Here is a 25,534-nt window from a genome sequence, read left to right on the forward strand (position 1 = left end):
CGGCTGTCTGTTGTCGCCGAACCTTGTGTTATCTGATTTCATCGCGTGACTCGAATGGTGTAGAACATTGTGGAAGGCACGCGGGTCCGAACGATTAGTCTGGAACATTCGACGACTGCTGTATAAAAGCCGACGGGCTTGCCTCGCTGATCAGATTTTCGACGATCGCCGACAGTGTTCGCCGCTATCGTTGTGCTATAAGTGTAGCCTGTTTTTGTGGGCATAGGTTCGCCCAATAAAAGTTAGGTTTGTTCTTCACAGTATTGCTACTGTGTTCTTGAACGTCACCACCACGTGACAATATACATGCAGGCTGCATTCAACAGTGCCGTCGTTCTTGCTTCTTATCCAGTTTTCAGAGTGTGTTCTCCTTCCTGAAATATTTTATATACTTTCATTTACCGTCACCCCGTCGAGGTAGCACACATTCTAATCCCTATCCCTCCCAGTACTATCCTTCCTCTTCCCCAGTGCAGAGTAATAGACTAGAACGCCCTAGCTCAGGTCGACCTCTCTGTCTTTCCTACCAATAAAATCTCCGCTTTTCGGATGTACAGCCGTCATCGCCATGTAAGAACGACTGTTATATTGTGTACTTTTATAAGGTATATGCAGACGGATGCAGTCAATTCAACCGGCTGCCATACCAAACAGATGCTCAGGCGAATTTCACGTCGAAGGTAGCGACAACTTTTCCAATCCGGTGGTGATGCTGTGAAATACCAGCAGCAATACTGTTTCCCGCCGTGATGTATCAGTGTCTATGTCGTCCTGCTGCATTCCGATGGTGGCGGAATGCACATGACGATGACGTCAATGGAAAATATACTTTCCATTGACGTCATCGCGGACGCCATCTTGGGGTACTATCAACTCCAGTAGCTGCGTATAGAAAAGCGACACCATACCACCTCGTCTTTCGCGAGCGAGAAATGGATAACAATGAGAATCCATTGGAAAATAGTCACCGTTAAAAATAATAATAATGTGCGCGTAAAAAAAATGGTTCACTGACGTCAACGTGGTCACCATTTTCGGTTGCTAGCATGGTAACAAGCAGCATCCGTAACGTCACGCGAAAACTAGCGATGGTTAGACAGTTGTGCGCCTTAAAGAACCTCAGGTGGTATAAATTAATCCGAATCACACTAGTAAAATGGCGTATCTCGTGGTTGAAACGAAAAGGGAGGGGAGGTGGGGAGAGAGAGAGATTGTGTAGGGATGTTAGTGAGTGGGCAAGTAAGCAGTCACAGGCACATGGTTACAGAGATTCACGCATGTATGAAGAAAACAGTTGCCCTAACGAAGCCAACGAAATAGGGTAATCTGGGTAGCACTCTATCGTGACGCTTCAGGCGACCACCGTATTCTTCAGAGTGCCCACGCCATGATTCTGCAATCCGATCACTTATGATATTTAACGGAACCGGATTACCCGACCCCCTCATCCACCCTATCACCGCCAACATGAATAAGTAATTTGCCGATGGCCAAAGATATATTTAATTGGCAACGCTTATGACTAAAGAAAAAATCTCAGTGTGGTCTATTCGCTTCGATATGCAGTACACACTGCTGCAGTACACATTTAAAAAGAAAAAAAGAAAGGGTGGGTGGTGCCAACCTCATTTTCAGAAACAACAGTTGGTTATATGTTTAACTATACTTTTTATAAGCACGAAGCACAGTAAGAGGTGTAGCGAGGAGATGAAACCCCAGGTGTTTTCCGAGGAAAGCTCGAAAACACAGGCCGTCAAGCATGAGTTGCGAAATTGTAACTTGGATTGAATTTCTCGAGTCGCATGCTATGTAAGAAACTAAGTACTCCGGAATACGCTTTCTCTGACATCTCTGAGCGAGATTTTCTTCTGTGGTGTCTGGAGTGAAACGAGTGCTGCAGGAAGAACTTCGCGTTGAGCTTTATGGTATCGTGCGCCATCGAGTGTAAGAGATTGACGGCGTCCCATACAACTTAACCGTGCAGTTCAGTTCCAATATACCCAAGAAAGACGATAATGGCAGTAAGGACCATAGATGTGCACAAGCGATAATTCATTTGCAAGCGCCGAGATTGACAAAGAAGCATTGAAGATGCAGTATCAAGTTCATACTACAAGTATGCGGACAGGTATACAGTTCAGCGGGTCCTGGAAAGACCGGAATGGCTGTATGACACGCAGATGTTTACGTGAAGACAACAAAATACTTAACTGCGAGCGTTGAGTGCATGCAAGAAATAACAAGGGTGCGCTGAGAACCAAACAAAACGGAACGAGTACTTCCGATGTGCCGGCTGACATTATAGACGCTTTTAATTTGCGCACTAGCGAAAATATGCTCGCAGTGGGATTCTTGCCCTTCTGATTGCTACTTAAGAACGAACTTTAAGTATAAGAACTCGACCAGAAAGATATCATAACACTGCAGCAGGCGCCATATGCTTCCGCACGGTATCAGAAGAATGACGCGCATATCAATTCACCGTTGATTATCGGGTGACAGGTTGCTAACATTTTTCATAATTAATTTTTTTGCGTTCAACACTGCTCATAGGAAATGTTGTTCTTTCACACGGGAATCAACATTAACTCTTGACCACGCTCGGCATGCAAAAATAATAATGCGCAGAAGGAAACCGTCATAAACTGGACTGGCTGTTGCTTATCCTCCGTATATTTTCTCCTTGAAGACTTTTCCGAATACGCCTCGTCAGACGACTTTTTCGAGCCGCTGAGTCATACGTCGCCTGAATAGCTCTATTGCCCAATGCGATGTTGGGATAGTTGGTTCATGCTCGAAATGTGAGTTCTGACGCAGCAATACCAAGTACAAAGAAGATGGGACAGAAAGAGCGCCCTTCTTCTTTACACTTCTTCTTCCGTCCCTTCTTCATTCCACTTAGGTTCTGCTGCACCAGAACCCATATTTCAAACTCGGTTGTCCTCTACGAAACTTAGTAATAAAAAAAATAAAAATAAAGAAGAACGAAATCCCACTATAACGACACCCGACCCACCCCTACTCCCCGTCTAGCAAGGATAATATAGGTTAGGAATTCAGAGCTGCTTCACCGTTGACTGTGGCCAAAACAGTTACAGTATTCGCCAACAGAGACAAAAAAGAAGCGAAAGAATAGCTTAGGAAAGAGTCTGCGTTCCAGTGACAATGACAAATAACCTTGCGTAAGGTGAAGGCGCGATGCAATCACTCGGCGCTGCTGCGAACGCACGGCGCACTCATGTTAAGCCACGTGTTCTCAGTGTGTCGTCGCTGCAGCTCGTAAACAACCTTCTTGCGTAAAGTGAGATGCGGGAACAGCGAAGAAAAAAAGATAATAATAATGGGTATGCGCAGTTTTTTCTGCAAGCAGAGTACAGTTAACCTTGCTGCGGCAGTTATAGTAGATCCGGTGTCTTTCTTTTCTTTTCCTTTTTGTTTCTTCCTTCGTTCTTTCTTTTTTTAGTTTTTTTCCTTCGCAGTGAAACAGCTGTTGCGAGCTGCCAGAAAGAACTGGCAGGCAGATAGGATATTTATATTCTACGAGTTTCGTATTAAGCGCGTTGAAGAGATCTAAAATGAGCTCTCCGCGCTGGAGTATACGAGTAGAGGCGCCCCACTGGAGAGGTTTGTAACAGCAGGTCTACGTTGTAACACACCTGCCCTGCATGAATCCGCCCAAGCACAGGAATCGAGTCTAGTGCATGCCCAGTGTTGGATACCATCGGCCAGAAATTGGAAGAAGGTGCCCGACTTCGTTCCCCATTTACAGCGCTACTTGTGGGACGCGCACAAATGCGCGAAAGGGATTACTACGAGCTGCAAACTCCGTTCGACAGCAAAAATGTTAAATTGGAAGTGCAAGAGCGTCCCCTTCAAAGAAGGAAGTCACTTTTGTACGCGCCGAAAAGGTTAAGGTGACACTCAATACCATTGCTAGAGAATTTTTTTGAACGCTACAGGAAACTCAAGAAATTAATAAGGATGGTAAATGTCGTAATCAAAAGGTACTTGCTCAATACAAATTTATGCATCAGATTCAAATCCACAAGTCATGAATAACCTACGGTTGAAGTTATTTCGGTGTCCCCTTTCACAATGCCTAAAGGGATATACGTATGTTAGGGCCCGGGCGTATGTCGCTTCATGCTTCACCTTTTCATATTAGAGATACTGGCTTTCTTAGCGAGTTACCCCCACTTCTCCGTAACGGGTAGGTGCATTTGTAGCCTCCTACATGGGCTGATGCCGGAGACAGTGCAGCCTAAACATTGGCGCTGATCCCGAGGGGCAGTGCAGTAAAAAAATGTGGGCCGTTCCCGTGGGTAATTGCAGTACAGTATTGTGACCCGTTGCCGTGGGTACGTGCCGTCTAAATGTGTGAGCCGATCCCGGAAGGTAGGGCAGTAAAAAAACTCAAGCAGTCCTACACCCCTCCTATACTCCTCGGGTGACGCGTTATAGAGTTCTGTGCACAGTGACTTCGACGCACCCTCACCTACAATTCGCCAAGGAAGTAACGCAACACTAATTGTCAATAATACAATGAAAGTAGAGAGAGATTCATTAGTTTTGAGAACATCTTTCCTCCGTGATTATGAATGCTCGGAATAAACCGTCTTTTGATCCGATTTTATGTTGCCCAAACGGGAATAGACGAACGCTCCTGAATGACCTAAGGAGTGTTAATTGAATCATAAGCTTGACGTGAGCTCATCGCACGAAGAAACGAAATTTCGTTTTCTTTAGCGAACCAGGAGCTTACATCCCTTTCAATACTTCCAGCGTGGGCATCGACAAAATGATGTTTGATTCTTTATTAACGCGATAGCGTTAAGGGCACCGTGCTGCAGAAAACCCGGCGTCGGCGTCAGGGCCCAGCGTCGGACGTTACTTCGGCAAAAAAAAATTTTCGAATAACCTATACCCAGGCCTGCCATGTGACGCATGGAAGGTACTGAACTAATTGTATTTCTCAAGCTAGATATACGTAGAAAAATCGTAAAGTACGACTTACACACAACCTACAGACATGATAGCGTCGGATTGTAATTTGAATATACGAGAAAATGTAGTTATGTTACGCGATAACTCAATCAAACCCATTTTCCAGCATTTGCACCATACATAGACAAGCCACGGCTTGCAATATTTGCGCACGCCGGAATATCTCGGAGTCCACGGAACGGCGCACCCGTTTCCTTGAAACAATTCCAGATGGCGCTCGCTTCCGCCGCATCGCAGTCCACGCTTCTGCCAGAAAGCCCGCCTTCGTGCATAACGTTCACTGCGAGCGTTCCCGGCAAACATCACGGTTACATAAGCTGCAGTTGCCAGGAAGCGTGAGAAGCAGTCAGGGATCTTTAAATGCTATCGCGTTCCACTCTTAAAGGCGAAGCTTAAGCGTCCTCCAAATTTTTTGGTGGTTCCTGCGTTGCGATAACGTCAGAGCGCCATTCCGGTTCAGCCAGCATAACTGACTATATGCACCGCACAGAAGGAGGGTCCGGACACATTTAGGTCTGCAATGCCTTATCGAATAACTCGACCGCCTACAGACATTTAATTTTGCACGTGCGTGGCCTATAGATATCGTGAAAGCAAAATGCATGCTATTTCAACGGATTCTATAGAATCGAAGATGTGCAAGCACCTTTGCCACGCGAATGGCGCATGAACTGTCCATGAGTTTATAGGCGGCTCATATAAATTGTATGGACAACACGTTTACACTTTCGCAGACAACACTATTATTTTGAGAGGGAAGCTTCGCGCTTTTGCGGAGCAGCACGCGAATTGTGAAATTCGATTAGCTGTATACGGAGCGTCACGTCTTGGTCGCAACAACGCGAGCCAAGTTCTTTGGCGACAGGATGCTGAGATTCTGGGATGCTCGCTGGCACGTAGAGCGAAGGCGCGGCTCTCAATACAGCACGCAGAGGGGCAGGAACTTGGGTGATAATGCGTCCTTTTTGTTTCCTTGTAGTTTCCTTTTTTTTTCCTGACTCAGTCGCTGCCAACAAAACAGCAGATTCCTTAGAAGCCGTGTCATAGGCTCGCGTCCGGACGGGGTTGAAACCACCATGAAAGGTTTTATAGCTTCCTTTCATATACCGGCATTTTTTCTCTTTTTTCTTTTTTTCTTCTTTCCGCTTTGTGTGTTTCAATGTATTGCGTGCAATTTGCGTGTCCTGCTTAGAATGTCCTATCAGCGCTCCAAAATTAGTTGCGGCTCAGATTAGAGCTCACTGTGTGTACATGACAAACGTCTGCTCAACGATCTGACTCTTTTTCGGCCTCTTTTGTTCCTGACAGGCGACGGAATATGAAATATCAGCTCTAAACGCTTCATGCACTGTTTCTAGTGGCATCTCGGACTGCTCGTATTACGGCATTCCGACAAAGGTACACAGGTCATGTGGAATAAGGATTTTATTACTTTCGACCCCCTGTCCCGGGTTTCAAAGGTGTAACGAGATATAGATATTGTAATGCCATTAGCGGCCTATCTTTACTGAAAGGCCAATCGGACTTCGATATCGACATTGAAGCTGCAGAGCTTGAATGCTGTTACGTTTCTTATGATTGCTGCCGGTGTCACTTACGTACGTGTGCACGCTAGCATGGCGAATCCTTCATATTAACCGAGTGTTGAGCGCACTTAATGGCATTGCCCGTTCGTGTACAAATAACAAAAGTAGCAGGCCAAGAATAGCCTCGTCTAGATATAGGTGCTATTATAGCGTGGTGTTCAAAGACTAAAAACGAATAATTCCCCACACTAAGTTGGCAAAGCCGAGTGCCTATCAAGAATTTCAGCCTCCAAGCAGGTAGAGAATGGAATGCAATAATAGGGTTGTTAAGAACTTCAAGGTTGTGTGATATCTACAATGATAGTAAAGAAAACAGGCGAAGTTTCATTGACCAAGAAGGAAAGAGCTAGGAACCATGTGACAAGTAGGCGCTACTTCTTCCTACTGGTCGCCACTCGTAGCGAATTCGCAGCCACGCAAATTCATAAAACATGTAGTATTGTTAGCTTTTGTTAATTAGTACTCTGTGCCCCTCCCTCAGTGCAGGGAGGGGCACAGTCAGACTCATTTCTAGTTAACATCCTTGCCTTCTCCATTTCGTTCCTCCTACACCTACCATGTGAGATTATCGCAGCACTGGTACAGGAGTAGGCGGCTACGCCTTTTTTGCTGGATGTGCAGGAAAGAAAACCCAGCAAGGCTGTCGCGAGCCTCAGAAGCGAGGAAGAACTGGAGAGACACGGCCCGATGCCGCCTGAAACCCCATTGAGTTTCCAGCGAAAGCGGAGTCTCTCGCCCAGCTACGCAATCCGACCCCGCCGCGGGACTTGCCCGCATTGCACCGGACGTCTCATCCATCCATCGCAGACTACCCTACGCGGACGCGTAATTGAGCAAGGTCCTCTGCATTCGAGTGTGGCGCGTTTCGGTTTTCCTCGCCGCGGCCTGCCGGCTGCAATGGGAAACGCGCCGCAATGTACAGGGGGTGCGTGTACCCCGCGTAAATCGAGGACGGTTTGGGATTCCTGCCAAGGCCGTTCATCTGACGCCTCCGTCCCACTACCTCGGTGCCGAACAGAGCACGCGGATTGCCTCGTCGCTTCGTGTTCGTCTCGCTGAGTAGCAGCTGGAGCTATGTGTTGCTTTGTCTGGCTTTCACATGGCCGCCTCGTGGGCTTACAAGTGAAAAGAGCATGTGGCATGCAGAACACGTTGTTGGGCTACTTGGTGCATTGTATTAAGAAAAAACAAGCCAAAAATGACGCCCACAGGAAACATACATTTTCATAACAACATACTCCTCAGCCTCTTTCTTGTCTTTTTGTATGTTTCCTGTTTGCGCCTTTTTTTGCTAGTCTTTTTCTTAATACAATGTGGCATGTGATAGTAACCATTTGGGCTAGGAGGATTATGGGCGTATTGTCGCTCAGATTTAACAATAGCCAAGCAGTGAAGAAGTGAAGGCTTGCTCATGTGCCTATACCGAGGCCTCACTGCCTGGTGAACTTAAGCTCAATGTGGCATTTACACCAACTGCATTAAATGAGAACCTCATTCCCTACAATCGCCGATGTGGCCAGTGTGAGAAGTTCCTGAGGTCTTGCAGTGCGCTTTATGTTAATTTTATGTGTAGGACAGACAACCGCTGCGTTTGTACCACGGCGTGAGCTTGCAAATGCGGGACAATCTCCGCCTATGAAGACAAGCGTCTGTAATGTTTTTGAAAACTACAAGCTTCAATGAGGCTTCATCAACAATTTGTGTGTGGGTGGGGGGGGAGGGGGGGTAGTGTAATATGTAATACACGTATTCCACTACTCTTTTGTATCCAAGAGGATGCATTAAATCACAAGGAAATGCCATTTCGTTTACAGCCTAGAATGGTTTACTATACTCTGGAGACAGCACTGCGCTAATCCGAATATACTCTATACGGCTATGCAACCTTTACCAGCAGTCAATCATAACTAGTGAGTAACGAAGATAACATCTATGTATCTCATATGAGCTAGCCATATAAAAGAAAACTTTCCAGGCATCTTTTCCCTGTTATTGTGCTGCACCCAGCTTACAACTAAGGTAAGCAGAATGCAGAGCGCTGCGAAAAGTGGCCTTTTTTTTTTCTTTTTTGAGGTCACTTGTGCTATCGTTATGCCTTAAAGGAGTACTGCCATGATATTTTCGACCATTTCTTTTTCTTTTCTTGAATTAACTGAAGGTCCAATAGCTCTACACATCGCGACAAACCTCAGAGCGCCTTTAATAATTTAATGCAATGGCTTTTCTATAGAACGCTTCGGTTTCATTCTTCAGGAGGAAACTGTGTCATGACGTCACAACACAGTATCTGGTAACGTGAGAGCAGGACATTGCGAAATATCGATACTCGTTTTGGCTAGCTTGGTCGTCCCCAATGCTACTGTATTGGCTCTCACAACAAGCAGCAGCAGAACACGACGTGACCGAGCGAACCGGAGCGAGCGCCAAAATGTCACAATGTACAGCTTCCATGTGACCGCATACTGTGTCATGACGTCAGAACACAGTATCATCCTGGTAAAAGAAACAGAACTGGCTGCGAAAAAGCTGTTATATTACATTACTGACGGCGCTAAGGGGCCTCTCATTATTTCTGCTAGTGCTAATAGGTCTACGACCTTCATTTAACGCAAATAAATGAATTGTCGAAAATAGCATGTCAATATACACCCTTGAAGATCCCTGGGCACAAGACAAGAATGTGGATGACGACGCATTCCTCTGCCGGAAAGTAGGATTGCGTCACGACGTTCATTAGCGCTCGGTGCGCGCCCAAGCACCATTCTCACGTTCTCGGATGAAGGCAATTAGTAGTTCATATAGGTGATGTGCAAGGAAGCAGGAGGAACTGACACACCGGCCGGTGAACGCTTTCGTTACCGCGAGAAATGTGCTGCAGTTTCGTTGCCTTTGTATTTTAACAGTTTATTGTGTTTTATTTAACGTATTACTGTAGCCGCTGAGTTTGCAATGCCTATCCACTTAGAACGAATTCCCAGAATGACACCAGTTCGGAGGTATGCGCCATCAAGTTCGCCGTAAGAACGCGCTGTTGTTCCACTTACATCTTAAGCACGATGCAAAGCTGTTTTCTTCAATGACCACCTCACTCCACAGAAAAAGCAATTATTCAGCAAGGCCTTGCTACTCAAGGAAGGAAAGAAGTGGGGTTTTTCTCGTGGACTGATGACTGCGTCATCAAGGCGAGGCAATCTACTGATAGCAAAGTTTTTCGCATAATGAGTGACTCGGACCTGGCGATTTTCACTTAAATTGAATAGGCTTTCTCTTTTCTTTCTTCGTTTTTCGGTTCCTCGTATTCTGATCTGATCTGATGTCGTACATTTCCGTTTACGATATCCAATCCTACTTTTCGCATAACTATCATTCAGCGCTTCATTTCAATTCACGTAGTCTTCACAAGCATTTTCACAAACAGACACTACTGTCTTCTCGTCTTCATTTCTTCTCAAATATATGTGTTTCTGAAACATGGTTCAGTGATTCCGAGAAAAAATCTTTATGGTTTTCCATCACGCCATTCAGAATATTGCAATCGCATTTCATTAGAACATGGTGGCTCACCCATGTTTATTCGGTCCGACATCAGATACAAGCGTAGGCTTGATCTTGACTTAAATATCTGTGATTGCGAGTCGGTGTGGATTGAGGTTGACCACTCTGTAGTGTCTTTGGTGCCATTTATCGATCACTGCATTCACCAATTCCTGCTTTTTTTTGAAGCATTCGACATTATTCTTGACACTGTTTCAAAGGAAGAAAGTCCGTTGTCATCGTGGGTGACATTAACATTGCTTCCTCCTCCTATGTAACTCAGTATGTCAGCTGTTCTTAAGGTTATATGGTCTTGAATATCTACCCTCGCTTCCCACTCGCTGTACTAATAATGGTTTGGGAGCACTTATTGACCATGCGATTTCGAACGTTCTTCATACTCCCTCCACATTCATTCTTCAAAGCAATATTAAAGATCATTTCCCACATGCACTTTGTTTTCAGAACAGTCCTCGCATTAATATAGTGAACTTTGTTAAGAATAAGTTTGATCGCGAGAAATTTATGGAAATGGTATCTAATTCTGATCGGTCTTGTGTCACCTCAATGAAAAATACGGAATCAGCATACACCGCTTTCATCTCTATAATATTCAACTGCGTATCTTCGTCGACAACATGTGTACAGTGCCATAAACGTTATTCTTCCAGTAGAAACAAATGGTTGACAGGGGGGATTACTTAATAGCCTGCGTAAGAAAATAACCTTTATATATATATATACACACACACACACACATATATATATATATATATATGTGTGTGTGTGTGTGTGTGTGTGTGTGTGTGTGTGTGTGTGTGTGTGTGTGTGTGTGTGTGTGTGTGTGTGTGTGTGTGTGTGTGTGTGTGTGTGTGTGTGTGTGTGTGTGTGTGTGTGTGTGTGTGTGTGTGTGTGTGTGTGTGTGTGTGTGTGTGTGTGTGTGTGTGTGTGTGTGTGTGTGTGTGTGTGTGTGTGTGTGTGTGTGTGTGTGTGTGTGTGTGTGTGTGTGTGTGTGTGTGTGTGTGTGTGTGTGTGTGTGTGTGTGTGTGTGTGTGTGTGTGTGTGTGTGTGTGTGTGTGTGTGTGTGTGTGTGTGTGTGTGTGTGTGTGTGTGTGTGTGTGTGTGTGTGTGTGTGTGTGTGTGTGTGTGTGTGTGTGTGTGTGTGTGTGTGTGTGTGTGTGTGTGTGTGTGTGTGTGTGTGTGTGTGTGTGTGTGTGTGTGTGTGTGTGTGTGTGTGTGTGTGTGTGTGTGTGTGTGTGTGTGTGTGTGTGTGTGTGTGTGTGTGTGTGTGTGTGTGTGTGTGTGTGTGTGTGTGTGTGTGTGTGTGTGTGTGTGTGTGTGTGTGTGTGTGTGTGTGTGTGTGTGTGTGTGTGTGTGTGTGTGTGTGTGTGTGTGTGTGTGTGTGTGTGTGTGTGTGTGTGTGTGTGTGTGTGTGTAAAAGACAACCATTTAATGTACATCTGCTTGATCGTTACAAGCAGTATTGTAACACACTGAATGCTCTAATGAAGCATGCCAAAAAAGCGCTATTGTCAAAACGAAATCATTTGTGGTGGCTCAGACATAAAAAACAATGGCGCTTGATGAATTCCTTTCTCAATAAAAGCATTATTCCGCCTATAGCCTACATTCACCATGAAGGATAAGTAATATTTGACCCATTACATATCGCTAACGCATTTAGTGACTACTCCTGTCCCACACCTGATCCATCCAGTACGCGTGGCGTACTTGTTCATTGCGGTCACTCATTTTTTTTTCCTGCTACCCCAGAGGAAGTAAGGAGAACAATAAGTAGTATAAAGTCTTCTAGCGCAGGTATCAATAATATTTCTGCTAACCATGTGAAAATGATTGCTGACAATATTGAGGATGTGCTCGTCTACATAATAAATATAATTCTTGAAAGTGGTGTTTTTCCCCGAGAGTAAAAGATGAGTAAGGTTATTACGATATGTAAAAATGCGACAAATGCTTAATTTCTAATTATAGACCAATATCCATTCTCGACTTTTTTTAGCAAAGTAATTGAAAAAGCTAATTCATGTTCACCTGTCCAAGTACCTAACGAAATTTAGCCTATTTCATCCGAATCAATCTGGGTTTAGACAAGAATATTCGGCTAACCTAACCCTCATTTACTTTACAGAAAAATGTAAACTAGAAATTGACAATGGCAACTTCGTTAATTCGCTTTTTTTTTTAGATTTTACTTACGCCTTTTATACATTTAATCATGACATTCTTCTTTCTAAACTTTCATCTTATGCCATTTGTGGTAACTCTCTTAATCTCTTCCCTAGTTACTTATCTGATCGCGAGCAATTATTATCCGCAAGGCTCAATTCTGGGCCCGCTCTTATTTCTACTAAACATTAATGACCCTCCACAGTGTCTAACCACATTATCAGAATGCATCTTATTTGCCGACGACACGACTCTCTTATGTTCGAGTAATTCTATAAGCAACATTACAACAACGTTTAGTGCATAACTTATTAACTCTAGCGCACAGTGTGCTAAATTAAGCTTTTGATAGATCCCTCCAAAATTAAGTTCTTAATTATTGATTCCAGGTCAATAAATAACGCGCATGTTATGGCCCTTTATAAATACGCATTCTATTCATTTATCAAATCCTTGTCTCTTTCTAGGCATCAAGCTTGATTCCCGCTTAAAATTTAATTTGCATATTAATGAACTGCAGCGGAAAACTTCTCACGGTATTAGGGTATTACTAAAAGCTAGATGTTACTTTGACTTAACTACTTTAATCACTTCATATTATGCATTCATTCACAGTCATCTAAATTACTGTGCTGCTTCCTGGCGCCAAACATATCATCGCCACCTTTCTTCCCTCCAACATGTACACAATCAAGCCATTTACATTCTCACCTGGAGCAACCAACATACACGTGCTACTGATCTGTACCGAGAACTACACGTGCTGAATATTGACAATCTAATCAAATTTAATGCCTGCACATTTGCTTATGAAGCAGTTAAAGACCAAAGCCTTCTAAAAGTTGTCGGTATCTAACACGTTATTAATTCAAATAGTATGCGCTTTTCTTCCAGTTACAATTTTATACTCCGCAAGGTACGAACTAACTATGGTTCTCAAAGAGTAACATTTGTTTTCATCAAACTTTGGAATTCTTTGCCTTATAACATTAAGGGTGCCTTTTCTGGGTCGTAGTTCAAACATAAGCTTCGCAATTTCGTGGTTAAAGTACAGCACCGTTTATTGAATGTATTTTAAACAGAACTTCAACTCTGTTGTTTTGAATACTGTTTTGCATCATTTCCTACTGAAGCGTATGCATTATCCCTATCGTTTTATATTTTCCAATGTATTAATGTTTTGCCTCAATATGTATTTGTATATATATTTGTATATTTTTATTCCGCAGTCTTTTTTTTTTTTTTTGCTGTTAAGTACTATTGGCATCTTTTTTTAACGTAATCAAATGTCCCACTACAGCGTTTCACTATGGGACCTTTGCTGTACTAATATCTATACTTCTGTACCTGCACTAAGTATTCAATAAACTTCAAACTTCAAACAAAAAGAACTTTCATGCATTGAACTACAACAGTAACTGGAACGTCCATGCACTTCGTCCCCCACTTTGGGAAATAATACCCCGAAACTGGTGTCATTCTGGAGATTTATTTCAAGTGAATACGTCTTGCAAACTCACCGGCGACCATACGTAAATTGCAATATGTGCCGTAGTGTAGTAAATTAAGAAGTCAATTAGTGATTTCGTTAATTAGTCGAATGTGTTGAATATGTATTCCAATTCGACGTGTTAGTAATGTGCCTCTGAATAATCCGGTGGAAGGACATGAATTATGCAATCAGTCACGGGCGATTTTTTTTTAAATTCCGGCAAACGTAAAAATGATCACCCCGTATATCAATGTTTTGACAATGGGTTGTCGTGAGTTTTGGCGTGTAATTAGAGTAACGAAGAGTGAGACAAAAAAGGGTAGTGGCCCTCGAGACATGCAAAAGTTAAAACTCGCTGTCCTGCGGTGCCGGTAAAATAGGCCCAAGCCACGGGTCCACTATTACTGCAATACATAAGCTCCTTGAAGCGTACAGAAGATTACGCTGCAATAGGTTACCAACCGCGGTGTACTAGATTTTTCTTTTTTGACTCTTTTTGTGAATAAGCCTTCTCAATATTTTGCAATGTTTAGATTTCCTAATGTCTCTTTTCTTGATTGTTTGCTTCTTTAGCTCACTTTGTCTTTTGTTGGGTGCACTTCTTAAAATCGGCAGCGTGGCCAACACCCCTAGTCGGTACGAGCTATGTTTTGAGGCAACAGCAACAACTATAAACAGAGTTTTCGCGAGACCGCAAGGAAAGGGAGGATGAAAAAAGCGTGAGCATGGTGAGATAGCCCGTTTCGTCTCTGTCATTGTAATTCACATCTTTTTTTATCTTTTTTTATACTCTATAATACGTAGGCACAACAGATTTCACATCTATATCGGGCAAATTCTCATATTCCAGTTACCAGTTCTGATTGAAGTTACATTCCTCAAAATTTGTATTTGCTTTCTTGCTTTGGTGGTGGTAATAAACTTTATTGAAAGGGGGAAGGGTAAAGAGGGACGTGGCTGAGGGTTAGGGCTCAAGTAAGGCCCTGGGCCTGCTTGGCCTTTTCCGCCCAGTCCACCAGCTCAAGTTGTCGGTCGACGTCCCCGGAACTGAGCCAGGCTGTCCAGTCAGTCTCGCTGCTGACGGGGGGATGAGAGAACGGGAGCGAGGTGCATTCCCACATTATGTGTGTTAGTGTTCCTGTTTCTGAACATAGCCTACATTTGTCGCTTTCCCTGCCCCCCGTGATTTTGTTAATGTATTTTGGGTGTGGGTATGTATTTGTCTGAAGTCGCCGAAACGCGACCGCTTGCGTTTTGTCGAGTTGCTTGGCCGGTGGTGGAAGCGCGCGACGCCTCAAGCGATACCGATGAGCTATTTCATTGCTTTTATTTTGCCCTCTTGCACCGCCCGATTGCTGGCCTATCCCTCAGGGTGGGTGTCGCCAGCTCACTAAGGAACAACAAACAACAACAAAAACAACGAAACAACAACAACAGGAACGGCAACAACCACCACAGCGGGCGACGTGGCCTACGGCTAGTGCGGACGTGGGCCTAGCCGCGCTCTGGAGACGGCAGCGGTCGGCTCATAAGGCCTGGCCTGGCGAAGGGCACCAACCGGGAACGCACCGCGGCCCGACGTCCCCCAAGAGTGCGCCCGGGTACGGTGCACCACGGTTGCCGAGCAGGTCCCCGCGGCCATTCCGGCCCCGCACTGTGTCACGGAGGCCTGCCCAGGCTTTCCGCACGTCGCAGCTCGTGAGCCGCTTCGTGTGCAAAGGCATACCACGTGACGACCTGACACGTCTTGTGCCTCGTAGGTTGCTCCGAGACCGTGACAAGTGAGCTTCGACGCCAACGGTTCGGGCGTATGCTTTCGAGTAGGACTCTACATATTGTACGGGTTTAGAGGTTCATCAGGCGTGTTCGCTGTTTGTTTATAATTGTTCTGTTCGTTGTTTTGCTTTTGTTTTCGATTATAAATGTTCGTTTTATGCGTGCAAATTGTCCCTGTCTGTATCTATAGCCGGAAGGAATTCGTCACATGGGCTTTGAATGGGAGTACATTCTAATATTACGCTTACAACAAAGTATAACTGCAAAAGTGACTACTTTACAGTATGACTACAAAAGTGAGTATAATATGTCCAAAAATCACAGGCGGTAGAAAACAAACAGATTTCAGGAAAGCACTGGCCGAACTGACCGCATACTGGAGGCGCTCTGCCCATGCACATGAAAACCCGAAAAGAAGCGCAAAGAGAGAGAGAGAGAGAGAGAGGGGGGGGGGGGAGTCACACGTATACGTACCTTCAGTAGATGGTATCCACAGACGGGAGAGTTCATTCTTTGTGCCTTTCCCATTTGAACCTGGAAAAGAAAACTGCAATGAAGCAAACCAGCGACGCTCGAAGAAACAGAGTGTGGTGCTACCGAAGAAGACGGATCGTCAGCTGAATGCTTTGTTTGCTGGAAAATGTATTTGTTACGTTTTCTTAAAGGTCTACTTAAATGATAATTTTCGAAAGCCTCAGAGAGCTTTGAGGAGGGCCAGCCTCAGTTTAGTTTCCCATGAGGTGACGGTGTGGTGACGTCATGACGCAGGAGGGAGATGTTCGCGAGGGAGTGGGACCCCGCGACATTTTTGACACTCGCTCCAACCCTTTGTCACCTGTTCGCTGCTACAACGACACTCACAGCGAGTAGCAGCTAAGGACACGACGGTGCCAATATGACGTGATGTCCTGCTCACTCGTGACCACTTCCTGCGTCATGTCGTCACGAGATACTCCCCCATTCCCCCTTCCGAGTGCATCTATAGAGCCCCTATTTGGTGTGGGCGCGAACATGGTTACCAAGAAGCGAGTCAAGGCGTTCGATGCCAACTTTGAAATGAAACTAACTATACCCGCCGTGGTTGCTCGGTGGCTATGGTGCTCGGATGCTGTGCGCGATGTCGCGGGATCAAATTCCAGCCACGGCGGCCGCATTTCGATGGGGGCGAAATGCGAAAACACCCGTGTACTTAGATTTAGGTGCACGTTAAAGAACCTCAGGTGGTCGAAATTTCCGGAGTCCTCCACTACGGCGTGCCTCATAATCCGAAAGTGGTTTTGCCGCGTAAAACCTCATAATTTAATTTAAATGAAAGTAACTATTCCTCAAGTTCAACAGCAGGTCGTAAATACTATAAAGTTCGTCATCTAATACTCTAGGCTCTTGTCAATGAACTTTCTTTTCAAAATACATGTTGTTTTACTTCGTCTGTAACAGCGAACAAAAAGCAGCGTGTAAAATTTTTGAGCATGGAGTAACGACAAAGTATAACGTGCGTTACGTGTTCCTTTTTTTTTTGTTTCTTCTTAGGGGGGAGGGGGTAACCTAACCTAACATTATTTGTTGGTAAAGTAGGGCGGTAAAGCGTTCCTTTTATGTGAACGCAACTAGTCAGCTATTTCGCTACTTTTCCTTTCGGTAATATTTACAACGGTGCAGCAAATACACTTAGAGGCACTCTTCGTGAAGTTATCGCACTATCTAAACTTGGCATTTAGGTTATTTTCCCACGTTCCAACGGACCGCAACTCGTTTCGACTGCTCCTTGGAGCGGTTTCGCCAATGAAAGTGAGTCTCGAAATTGCTGTAGTATAAATAGCAAAAAAAAGAAAAACAGGGCGGGGGGGGGGGGGCTTTAGAACCACACATCGCGCTACAGAAAGGTGAACGGGGTATAGCGGAAAAGGCAGGAACTCAGAGCGACCCACGAGGAACAGGAAGGAGGTTAAGCACAAACGACTTCCGCTTCGACCCGAAACTCCTTCCGGTTTCACGGGCATTCAAAAGCGGCCTACACGCAGGGTGGGTCCGTGGTTCTATAGCTCGGCTGCTCCCACCGCTCCGTTTGACTTTGGGGTGGCCATACGTACTACGCTTTAACGGGTGGTTTGTTAAGCACACATGGGCAAAGGGTTGCCAGCCCCATCAAAAAAAAGAATGAAACGGAAAAGAATGAAACCGGATACTCCTATGTCCCATAATATCCCTACTGGAAAATAAAAAAAAAGAAACAATAATAAAGTGGTATAATTTCCTCGCGGGTATACCTTGGATTACCGTAAAAGCTCGTATATAATGCGAGAGCCAATTTTGGAGCTAGCAAGAGGGGGGAAAGGGAACTTATGCGTGTGTAATATGACCAAGAACAGTATGGTTTGTTCATTTAAAATTAAAGAAAAGACAAGTAAGCACATCAAGTCGTAAAACGTTCAGTCCAAACTATCATACGTGCGAAAGTCCGGTAAGTCCGTTGTACTCGGAATCATTGGAGGTTCATGGATTAGGGGCTCATGGATTTCTCTTCTTAGTATTTTATATGAAAGAAAGTGCTTAAGGTGAAGCGTCACTGTAAGAACCAGAATATAAAATTACAGTTGTGCTGCATACATTCCGAACACATCGTTTGCAAAAGGTCCAGGAAATTTAGCCAACAAAAACTTGGAAGGCCTTAAGAGGATGCTTAATCTCGGTGCCAACTCCGGCTCGTTGATTAAATAGACGTGGAACGTAGAAATGGTTTTATTAGACGACCGCTCAACTATTCCGAACGAAATGTGCTGCCTTTAAGACAGAAAGCTGAATTCTACAGACTCTATCAAGGAAAATTTCCATTCAGGGCGTCATTGAACTTTTTAAAAAGTTGTTGAAAACTGATAAGAAATGAGGCATAATCTCCATAAAGCCGCAACACTGCTCCAGAAGCAGATATATCGCACTTCTTTAAACTGTATCTGTTAGAGCATTTTGGAACAGGACATTTTTTTTTCTTTTTTGCATATGAGCTTACGAACTACATGAAATAGTGTTGCCGAGTGTTTTTCAGCAGTCCTATTCGCAGATCAGTGGTATATGCTGAGCAATGTAGAACACATTAGCGCATCAATTTTGTCCACTTAGTATACTACGTGCTTCTTACAAAATTATTATCTAATTTTAGTGCATCTCAAAGTTGGAGTTGTAAACGTGACCCTACAGGAGTGCGGACTTTTGGGCTAGTTGGTTTGATAGTTAATGCGAGTTAATGATAGTTAATGTGATAGCTCTAATGCGACGTAGTCGAGAACAAACTGTATGCTTCTGTCGATATTACCCCGCTGCGTTTCCTCGCGCTAATTAGGCCCGAAGACATAAACGTGGACCGCATATTCTTGTCCAGTAGCAAACAATATCTTTTTTTTCTCTTGACATTAATCTCCCTGCCTTCCCTGTGTTATCTATGTACAACTCGCTCTCCTTCCAGATGGGAGCCTCGTGAGAGAAAGCTTCGCGTTTGAACTGGGCCGCTATTTTGTAGCGATGCCTTATGCCTTATTATATGCTATTCTTATCATCCACCACACAAGGCCGCCTGATCGCGTTGATAATGTGGGAAGACCGTCGCTCTGACCAGTGGCCAAGCGCGAAAAGCCTGAAAAGGCATAGAATCGGAAAAGGCATCGCTACAAAATACCGGCCCTGGTCATTTCGATTAGACTCCAAACGTACAGCTCTGAATACTCGTGCACGCCGGTGAGCGTTTGTGTGTTTGACTGTTTAGCGCTTTCTCACCAGAAAACACGTAGATAACAGGCTCGTAGTAAAGCGAGCTATCTCCACATTCCATTAGAGGCGGTACCTCTTTGTAGGGCTCAAGCTTAGCACCATCCTTCGCAAATCTTCTTTACTCGCTAATCACGTTACCGTCCACACCGTTTACTCGACCGCCGATGGCGTCTCTCGTTGTGCGAAGCTGCCGGCTCACGTAACAATGACGCGGACGCGTACGCCTGAGTCCGAGCGTGCAACAGAGCGCGCATACGCAGCCCTAATAATTAAGCACCGAACGGCGTCGACGCCCACTTCGTTTCGCGGCACCGAACAATGACGCAGCGTTGCTCTGGTCTCGAAAGTCCTCACGTGACTGCGCTTTTGTTGCGCCCGTAATTATCGACCCGGCAACTTTTTCCCGTCGGCAGCTTTTCTGGCGTTAGCCGAGTGTGTCACTCGGATATATCTCGCAACGCCGCTCACTTATTCACGCTCGACGTCGGCCGGCGAAGTTGCTCAAAGGCACGCCAGCGCCACCTACATGCATAGACAATGCACCGACCGAGTAAGTTGCCCTTGCCTGGCGCGTGTGACTCACACCGGCAAATGTCCTGCGCCAAGGCCTGATCACGTCACTGGATTTAGATGGCGTCTACTGCGTTGTCTTTCTCTGTGGTGTTGATGCGACCGTACATGTAATCATTACGGAGATGGCTGCTATCTTCTCTTTGTCCAATACTAGAAACGGTGTTCTTATAGCTTTAGCACGTCGATAAACGTAATAGTCTTTACAGAATACCGAAATACCGCAGACCAGTGCTACTGGAGCCAACTTGTGACACTGACGGCGACTAGAGCACACAAAACTTATACTGCTGCCACCGTGTTATATCTGCCCGCTGGTGCAAAGGCGTTGGCAGCGACAGTTTTAGCGTGCAATGTATTTCTTATTTTCCGCCTTTCTGTGAGAACACAGACGCAATACAAATACTTTAGTGATTTGGTCTTTAACGATCCACAAGATGGCGCTAACAGCATTTTTGCTCCATAGGGTGCCTTGATCCAACGGCTGCGTTCGCATCGAGGCACCCTACTTTCCTGCGATGGATTAATTTGGCACTCAGTCTTTTTTTTATATAAAAACAGTAATAGCAAAGCGGACAGGGTAATTAACTCTATAATGTGGGTCCGTCACCCTCACCACCACGTCGCGGCGTCATCGTAATCAAGTCAATCGAAGCTTAGGGCTACAGCAATGTTGGAGAACGTACTGGAACGTTTTGGTCGAATCGCCGTTGGCGGCGCAACGTTGCTGCTGTCCAAAGGGCCAGAGCGCAAGGTCGTCGTCGCGACAGCTATCACTGTCTCATATCACACTAAATGCCTTCTTTGGAGACGGCCCGCTCTACAATTCCTTGAGCACAAGCGTTTTCTAGCCTGTCGTTCGAGCTACTTCCTGCCCCACATAGTACGTAACGGAAATGACGTCATCGTCAGTACATATCCGGTTGACAGATAACGCTGTTATGTCAACAGGTGCAATGCAAGCTGACACTGCCACAGCCGGTTATCCTTGTACACTCCGAATATCTCGAGGTGGGCTTAAAATTGAGCTTGCTAGCACATTCTGAAACGTATTTGGAGGAGGTGCTTTCAAACATTTGCGCAATGTTCTTTAGTATATATGTTCTTTAATGTAAAAACTGGTTCTTAGGCTGTGCCCTTGTGCTGTCTTTTTTTTCTTGTCCTGTAGTTTAGCACTGCTCCAAATGAGCTTCAAAATCACGAGGTGTCCCGAAGAAAGTAATCAGGCTTAAGAGTTAGCATGAGTTGAATATGTAAATCTAAATGGCTTTTCCTTTCTCTTTCTTTTTCTGCCTAAACAGATAAGTTCCCTCGTGAGACATGCTCGGCTTTATGAATATTGGTGTTGTATAATAGACAGACTGAGTGGACACAACTAATTCCACGTAAACGATGCACTTGCTTAAAGTGCGCATCGTTGTGGCTTTCGTGCCTTCAAGTTGCGTTTTGTCGCATAGCTCATTTGCTCTGCGGCGCAACTTCCCTTTACACGTACACACATACGACGAAAGATGGCGCGCAAGCGATATACCGCTCATCGTGCACCAACGTGACAACAAGTAATAGACAACGTGAAAACACGCTGCCTTCGACTGTCCATTCCTTTATAGACCACAACCTCTCTCACTCTCTTTCTCTCTCTCTCTTTTTTACTGCCTAAACATATAAGCTCCCTCGTGAGACATGCTCGGCTTTACGAATATTGGTGTTATATGACAGACAGACTTACTGGACACAACTAATTCCACGTAAACGATGCACTTGCTTAAAGTGCGCATCGTTGTGGCTTTCGTGCCTTCAAGTTGCGTTTTGTCGCATAGCTCATTTGCTCTGCGGCGCAACTTTCCTTTACACGTACACACATACGACGAAAGATGGCGCGCAAGCGATATACCGCTCATCGTGCACCAACGTGACAACAAGTAATAGACAACGTGAAAACACGCTGCCTTCGACTGTCCATTCCTTTATAGACCACAACCTCTCTCACTCTCTTTCTCTCTCTCTCTTTTTTACTGCCTAAACATATAAGCTCCCTCGTGAGACATGCTCGGCTTTACGAATATTGGTGTTATATGACAGACAGACTTACTGGACACAACTAATTCCACGTAAACGATGCACTTGCTTAAAGTGCGCATCGTTGTGGCTTTCGTGCCTTCAAGTTGCGTTTTGTCGCATAGCTCATTTGCTCTGCGGCGCAACTTCCCTTTACACGTACACACATACGACGAAAGATGGCGCGCAAGCGATATACCGCTCATCGTGCACCAACGTGACAACAAGTAATAGACAACGTGAAAACACGCTGCCTTCGACTGTCCATTCCTTTATAGACCACAACCTCTCTCACTCTCTTTCTCTCTCTCTCTTTTTTACTGCCTAAACATATAAGCTCCCTCGTGAGACATGCTCGGCTTTACGAATATTGGTGTTATATGACAGACAGACTTACTGGACACAACTAATTCCACGTAAACGATGCACTTGCTTAAAGTGCGCATCGTTGTGGCTTTCGTGCCTTCAAGTTGCGTTTTGTCGCATAGCTCATTTGCTCTGCGGCGCAACTTTCCTTTACACGTACACACATACGACGAAAGATGGCGCGCAAGCGATATACCGCTCATCGTGCACCAACGTGACAACAAGTAATAGACAACGTGAAAACACGCTGCCTTCGACTGTCCATTCCTTTATAGACCACAACCTCTCTCACTCTCTTTCTCTCTCTCTCTTTTTTACTGCCTAAACATATAAGCTCCCTCGTGAGACATGCTCGGCTTTACGAATATTGGTGTTATATGACAGACAGACTTACTGGACACAACTAATTCCACGTAAACGATGCACTTGCTTAAAGTGCGCATCGTTGTGGCTTTCGTGCCTTCAAGTTGCGTTTTGTCGCATAGCTCATTTGCTCTGCGGCGCAACTTCCCTTTACACGTACACACATACGACGAAAGATGGCGCGCAAGCGATATACCGCTCATCGTGCACCAACGTGACAACAAGTAATAGACAACGTGAAAACACGCTGCCTTCGACTGTCCATTCCTTTATAGACCACAACCTCTCTCACTCTCTTTCTCTCTCTCTCTTTTTTACTGCCTAAACATATAAGCTCCCTCGTGAGACATGCTCGGCTTTACGAATATTGGTGTTATATGACAGACAGACTTACTGGACACAACTAATTCCACGTAAACGATGCACTTGCTTAAAGTGCGCATCGTTGTGGCTTTCGTGCCTTCAAGTTGCGTTTTGTCGCATAGCTCATTTGCTCTGCGGCGCAACTTCCCTTTACACGTACACACATACGACGAAAGATGGCGCGCAAGCGATATACCGCTCATCGTGCACCAACGTGACAACAAGTAATAGACAACGTGAAAACACGCTGCCTTCGACTGTCCATTCCTTTATAGACCACAACCTCTCTCACTCTCTTTCTCTCTCTCTCTTTTTTACTGCCTAAACATATAAGCTCCCTCGTGAGACATGCTCGGCTTTACGAATATTGGTGTTATATGACAGACAGACTTACTGGACACAACTAATTCCACGTAAACGATGCACTTGCTTAAAGTGCGCATCGTTGTGGCTTTCGTGCCTTCAAGTTGCGTTTTGTCGCATAGCTCATTTGCTCTGCGGCGCAACTTCCCTTTACACGTACACACATACGACGAAAGATTGCGCGCAAGCGATATACCGCTCATCGTGCACCAACGTGACAACAAGTAATAGACAACGTGAAAACACGCTGCCTTCGACTGTCCATTCCTTTATAGACCACAACCTCTCTCACTCTCTTTCTCTCTCTCTCTTTTTTACTGCCTAAACATATAAGCTCCCTCGTGAGACATGCTCGGCTTTACGAATATTGGTGTTATATGATAGACAGACTGACTGGACACAACTAATTCCACGTAAACGATGCACTTGCTTAAAGTGCGCATCGTTGTGGCTTTCGTGCCTTCAAGTTGCGTTTTGTCGCATAGCTCATTTGCTCTGCGGCGCAACTTCCCTTTACACGTACACACATACGACGAAAGATGGCGCGCAAGCGATATACCGCTCATCGTGCACCAACGTGACAACAAGTAATAGACAACGTGAAAACACGCTGCCTTCGACTGTCCATTCCTTTATAGACCACAACCTCTCTCTCTCTCTCTCTATCTCTCTCTCTCTCTCTCTCTCTCTCTCTCTCTCTCTTTTTTTTTTTTTCTTTCTTTATTTCTTTCTTTCTTTCTTTCTCTTTTTCTATTGTGCTCATCCAGCGAAGGAGTCCGCACAAGAAAATTAGTTGGCGCCGCGGGTTCTTACGTCGAAGTGGTTCGCGTCGCTTTTACTGTAATTGATATTCGCAACTGACAGGAGTGTTTTTTTTTCTTTAACGCTTCCGGGCTGTGCTTTCGTCGCTGCTCGAACTGATACTGACGCATCACCGCTGCACCGAGGACATGCAAATTGCGAGGCATTATACGGCGGCGCCTTGTTTTTCTTCCGCGACGCAGAGCGGCGAGTATGCGTGACGTGACAGCGATAACAAGCTTCTCGTGTGCGCCTGCCCCGTTCCTTTTACCAGTTTTGTGTTTATTTTTTCTCCTTTGTTCTCTTTCTGTATTTTTTTCGATCGGCCGCCTAGCGTGGCTTCCCGCCATTATTCGCCTAGCAGCCGGCTCCCACGCCCCCGCGTGTTCCTGACGGGTCGCTGACTGAGGGCGCCGAGCATCAGCGAACGCACTGGCGAACGCACAGCGTCCGTGCGTTTCGCAAGTCACTGCTGCGTGCGCGTTCACCGTGGGACTAAACTTGCAGCAGCTGGGTCTGTACGCGAATGCGTAACAGAGGGAAGGCGTTTCGTGCGTACTTGAAAGTCACTTTCTGGCTTCGATACGCCGTGTGCTCGCACGCGACACCGCTTTCTACGTCGTCGAAGCGTCCAGGCGTGTGTTCGTCGCTGGGAAAACTATTCCTCGGAGCCAGTTACGAAAGGGGCACGAAGCAACCCCTTCGCTGATGCATATTTTAACGCGGGGGATCGGGCATGGTTATGAGCAGTTCGCGTGAGCATGTTGCTAGACGTATGTGTGCTCGCAACCTTCACGCGCGGTTCAATAACACTTGAGTAAAAGAATACCCATACTCAAGAACAGAGAAAAAGTTTGTCGCAAGGAGCTGGCCTTTGCTATATCTGAAAGCGCGAATACTATCCTTCGCTCCCCGAGCGTCCAAAAGTTGAGGCTTACTTTCCTTGCGAAGGGATCTACCTTTTCATATCAGTGAACGTTTCTTTCTCATTGAAAGCAATAAAAATATTTAGATGCATCAAAAAGCGTCCTTTCGTAATGCAGTGCCGGACGAATTACGTTAAATAATTTTAGTTAGTTAGACAGAGAGAGAGAGAGAGATAGAAATAGATGCTCTTTAATGGAACCTGGAGAAGGCTGCCTAATGGCATGCCTACTATGCTACTCCAGGCTCACACACGCCCTCCACGTGCGTGCGCGAGCTCACCCGCATCTTTCCTCCCCCCTCCCCTCTATATCTTATCTTTCTATTCCCTCTTTCCCGTTCCCCAGAGTAGGGTAGCCAACCAGGCGCATTTCTGGTTAACATC

General features: G+C 45.3%; 1 protein-coding gene across 1 annotated transcript in view; it reads right to left on the reverse strand.

Moving 5' to 3' along the window:
- The window catches only part of LOC126522045 (cytochrome P450 3A24-like), a 281,688-nt gene that overhangs the window by 93,911 nt on the left and 162,243 nt on the right, over positions 1-25,534 (reverse strand). The window contains exon 2 of the mRNA XM_055066225.2: positions 16,054-16,113. The gene's annotated coding sequence lies outside the window, so the exon portion shown is untranslated. The remainder of the gene's footprint in view (positions 1-16,053; positions 16,114-25,534) is intronic.

Source organism: Dermacentor andersoni, chromosome 6 (genome assembly GCF_023375885.2).
Source record: "Dermacentor andersoni chromosome 6, qqDerAnde1_hic_scaffold, whole genome shotgun sequence".
Lineage (NCBI taxonomy): Eukaryota > Metazoa > Arthropoda > Arachnida > Ixodida > Ixodidae > Dermacentor > Dermacentor andersoni.